This window comes from Callospermophilus lateralis, chromosome 5, assembly GCF_048772815.1.
Source record: "Callospermophilus lateralis isolate mCalLat2 chromosome 5, mCalLat2.hap1, whole genome shotgun sequence".
In the NCBI taxonomy this organism is placed as follows: Eukaryota; Metazoa; Chordata; class Mammalia; order Rodentia; family Sciuridae; genus Callospermophilus; species Callospermophilus lateralis.
In genome coordinates, this window is record NC_135309.1 from 102,730,065 (window position 1) to 102,735,533 (window position 5,469).

Here is a 5,469-nt window from a genome sequence, read left to right on the forward strand (position 1 = left end):
ACAGATACAGAAAATGTCACCCACAGTGTGCACTTCTTTTTACAAAAGTACAAATACACACTGTTATGTAGGTAACAACACACATGCTCCATTGAGATGCTGGCTCAAACACAAACTCACACACAACATATACTCATATACACATTTGCAGTCATACACATTAACATAAACAACACAGACATATAAACCTATTCACAAACAATACAATCACCTTGTTATACACAGACTCACACAAGCAATCATAAACACATATACAATGAATACACATACACGCATTCACATACAAACACATGTACAACACGTCCACCCCAAAATTCTTATACACACACATAGCAGATAAATACAAATTCACACAAATCCATAAATTTACACAGACCCACTAGTACACCACATGCCCACACTCACTCCCACAGGTATGTTCCCATGGCAGTAGGAGTCCCAATGTGGCTTTTTATAAATGGCAACTTGGGCTTTTCTGCTTGTAACTGCACTTTAGTGTTTTAAATGAACCGGCAAAGTTAATGAGAGCAGCCCAGTGTTCCCAAAAGTCATCAGATATGTTTCTTCCTCTTGGACACAGCAATCCTGTTTTTTACAGGATTAAAATAAAAGAAACTAAATTTTCAGTGCAGCGTTTTCAAACAGGAAAAAATACCACCAAGGGAGACATTACTGACTGGCCGGGGCAGAATCCATCCCCAGAAGCCAAGCTATCAGGCTCACTGGATACTAGGACAGAAATTCATTTGATTAACAAATTTCAGAGCTATAGCTACAGAACCAAGGACACCCCACCCCCACCCCTATAATATATAAGTGGAAAAAGAAATGATGTGCCCACAGCTTTGAGAGAAAGCTAGTGCAACCCCAAGGAGGGCCTGGTGTTTGATTCTGCTACACAATTTTTATTCCCCTTAGTCACTTACCATTAAAACAGTTTGCCATAAAGTGTTTATTTTTAAAGTAAACTATAATAAAATGCTTTTCTGGGCAGTGACTCTGTGTCAATACACCTGTCTTGTCCCTCTAGTTATGTGTTCACAAATTGGTAGCCGCGGGGTTCTGCCTGTTCTGTAGAGGCTGCCTTTGCAGAATATTTTAACTCTGCCTCACTGAGCAGCTGAGTGGTTTTTGCATCTTACTGTCAAGAAAAACTTTCACTATTAAAAACTGCATAATAGAAAAATTGCCATTTTGAAATGACTTTGTGAGAACAGTGGTCATTCTTTTTACATATTTTTACATATCTAAAGGACAGAGCTGTGCTGGCTTGGGTTTACCCCAGTTGGCATCTGACATTGATTGTTCTGTGGAAGAAAGACAAGTTACAGAGACTGCACAATGTTTTGAGCCAATTGCAGGGGAGATGGTGATGGGCTCAGGGGGCCTTCCCCCCCGTCCCCCCCCCCCCCGCTTCTCCTGGGTGCATTGCAGTTCTGAGAACCAACCATAAGAAAGTAGGCACCTGTGTGGTTGAATTAAATTAAATTAAATTTTAATTAGTAGTTAAATTAATTTAATATTTGGTCATTAAATTGTTGAAGAGGGTACAAACATTTGCAAATTTACATCGTTCTGCAAGGTGGTAAGAGATTAAAACAACCAGAAATTTGTGGACAATCTAGACAAATGATATCCAGTGTCTGGTGGGCCTCTGTCCTTCTTTCATATGGAAACTGCATCCTTGGAATGGGGCCATCCTGAAACACACAGGGCATGTGGTTATGGAAATGAGATTTCCCTCAGCTAATCAAGCTGGTAGGTAAAAGGTACAGTGTTCCAAGTAGGTGGGAACAAGCTCCTCTGTGAAGTCATTGTTTTGTTTTCTGAGAGGACCAGTTTAAGAGCATTTTTCAGGGCAACAAAGCATTTCTCACTGACAACAGTGAAGGTATCCTCTCTACCCTTTTCTAGGTAAATTAAAGGGGGAAAATAGCAATGAGTTGCCATGTCTGGAAATCCTAATTACTACTTGTAGATTAAGGTAGAATTCAGATAATTTGACAGAAAATAAAAATTAAAAAAAAAAAAAAAAGAAGAAGAAGACGAAAAGGAAGGAGAGAAAGACAGTGAGAAAGGGGAAAGGAGAGGGAGAAAGGAAGGAAGGAGAAATTGTATCTGAATTGTCCAAAGCTTCTCAGGTTGCTGGGTGAGAAGTGTACAACCTAATCCACAGCTTTTCAAAATCCCAAACTCAAGCCTTATCTTTCAGACACAGAAGGTAGGTTTAATTTTTTAATTTTTATTTTTTATTTTTTTGCTTTTCCTAAACTGTTTTATTTGTAGAACTTTGGGCTGTACGAGTTTTTGCAATGACCTTTCCCCATGGTTTCTGTAAATCATAAATGCTTCAGCACTGGGTTCCTTGGGAAATATGTTTTACAGGCAAAGAGAAATTTCCCCTCTGCCTTCTGAAGTTTTACTGGAATTAACAAAGAAAAATTGGAGAAAAAATACAAATTTATTTCGTGCACATAGGCAATGACATAGTGTCATTAACCACTAGCCCAAAATATTTCAGAAGCTTATGTGCCCCCTTTGTCTATAGGATAGGGAGAGAATGAGAAATGTAGACAATTTTGAAGGGTCTAAATTTACTAGCAGAATGAATGTTTCCAGAAACAATCTTCAAAACTTGAATATGCCCAGGGACAGTCTTTTTTTTTCTTTTTCTTTCTTTTTTATTTTATTTATTTATTTAGCTGGAGATGGACACCATACCTTTATTTTATTTATTTATTCTTTTGTGGTGCTGAGGATTGAACCCAGTGCCTCATACATGCCAAGCAAGTGCTCTATCACTGAGCTACAACCCCAGCCCCCAGATGCTGTCTTATAAAGGAATTCTATCCAGGTGTGGTTACATTCCTCAGGCTTCTCTCCAGAGACAGGTGCAGATGGAAGGCAGTTGTGTTCCTCTTGCAGTCAGATGTTAATGCATGTACAGAAATTCCAAAGCAAGCTTTTTTTTTGTTGTTGTTGTTGTTCCTGGGATTGAACCCAGGGGTGCTTAAACACTAAGCCATATCCCCACACATTTTTATTTTTTTATTTTGAAGTAGGGTCACTCTAAGTTGCTTAAGGACCTGCTCAATTGCTGAAGCTGGCTTTGAACTTGGATTCTACTGCCTCAGCCTTCTGGGATTACAGACCTGAGCCTGTTTTTAAGACCTTTTCAGGTTTTTGGAGGTATCATTTGCTACACCCCCAAAACATTAAGCAAAGGCAAAGTATTACCAAGATCCTTTTCTTGGCCTGACAGGTCATTTACAGAATTGTCATTTTGATGGCTTTTAAATGTGGAAACCAGGGTATTTAGTTATGCGGGATCACTAAGGATACCAGGCAGATTCTAAAGGTTACATGTTGCCATCTTCTGCACAGATCCACGTTTTTTGCGGGGGCAGGGTGGGTACTGGGATTGCACTCAGGGGCCCTCGACCACTGAGCCACATCCCCAGTCCAATTTTGTATTTTATTTAGAGACAGGGTCTCACTGAGTTGCTTAGAGCCTCACCATTGCTGAGGCTGGCTTTGAACTTGTGACCCTCCTGCCTCATCTTTCCAAGCCGCTGGGATTATAGACATGCGCCACAGCGCCTGGCGGGCAGATCCATTTTTGTGTTGTCTATTATACTTATTTGTAAAGCTAGGTTCTTCCCTAAATATGTATGACCTAAAAGGATTAGCTATTCCTTGTCCCTAGTATTCTTTTAACCAAGCAGAACCCCTTATTTATCAGAGATACAAAATACTCGACTGAATTACTCAGAGCCAATAAAACCACTTAATCTGGTGCCTACGATGTTTCACCTAACTTAACCTTTTGGATAGACCAAATTTATCTTTCATATACTAAAATAAATAAGTCATGTATATTTACTGAAAAGCTAAGATAATTTAGCATTTCCTTGGTAATTTAAGGTCAGTGTTTTTAACACTATCATCTAGAGCAGAACTGTCCTTAGCCTGTTTCTTTTATGCAAATTAGAACAAGGCACACCCTCTGGGATGATAGATGAGGGCAAGACTGTCCCTGTGTGTACACACAGCCCTGAAAACCTGAACCTGGTAAGTGGATGGTGCCTTTGTGTGAGTAAGAGGTACTCCTTCCCCGAATGGGTGTGGATCTGTGCAGGAAGCCCTGTGCGGTCACCGACCTAAACAACCGAGCATGGTGACAGATGCTGTGTCCTTCCAAGTGCCTGTGAGTGGCAGTCTTCTCTGGATTTTTAGGCCTGTTCACAAACACAGTCTTTTCCTTCCCCCTAACTCCATCCCAACCTTCTAATTGTCATCTTCTGATCTCTTGAAGACTCAGAGACCAAACCACCCAGCTTAAAGAACTTTGTGAAACATAAACTTATTAAACATAAATGAGAAGATCTTGACCCTAATGATGGTCAAGGAAAGGTACCATACTTTGTTCAACCATATGATGTTCCTTACAATGGTCTTTATGACAGCAAATTTAGAAACACTCCAACTGTTCACTAATGGAGGAATAGTTAAGTAAGTTATGATACACAGGGAATTCTTAAGACCTAAGATGTGATTTAGTGGTAAGTAAAAGTACCACCCTTCCGCCTTCATAGCAAAACTCTCCCTTGAATTAACAATCTGTACATGCAGATCCTTCTCCACATTCCTCCTGAACCACACTATTCAGTCCTCTGAGCCACACCACCCAGCTGAAACAACTATTCTCATGGTCTCCAACAGTCCCCATGTTGCCAGGTTCTGTGGTCAGTTCTCAGTCTGCCGCTGATTGGACATCAAAGCAGCATTTGATACAGCTGATCACTGTTTCTGTCTCCTTTCTTGAAACATTTTATTCCCTTAGCTTCTGGGTGACCACACTCTCCTGCCTTTCTTAACACCTCTTCCTTTTCTCATCTCCTCTTCCTAACTTCTGAGTTGTAGTTTGCCCCAGAGCCCTCTCCTGGGCTGTCTTCTCTTTACATTTTTTTAAATTATTATTATTCATTCAATGGCTTTTTTTTTTTCCTTCCCAGTGCTGGGAATTAAACCCAGGGCCTTGTTCATGCTAGGCAAGCACTCTACTGCTGAGCTACATCCCCAGCCCAATCCCATGGCGTTAAACTAAGTCTCTCCACCTCCCTCTTGTATATCTGCCTCCTCGATGTCTCCTCTTGGATATCTAGTAGGCATCTCAAGCTCAACACATTCAAAACTGAACTTGTCTGTAAAGAAACAACTGTTCTTCTCACTGTCTTCTCCTTTCCGGGATACAGCAACTTCATCTTCCTTCTGCTTCTGAAGTAAAAATCTTGAAGTCGTCTAAAAATCCTTTCATCCTCTCACACCCAGTTCAGTTCTGCCTTCAAAGAATATTCTGAATCTAACCTCTTCTCACAACTTCCACGGCTACCCGCTGACCCAGTCCATCATTACCATCTCTCCTCTGGACCCCTGGAGCTGTGTCCTACTCGTTTCCCTATGCTAATT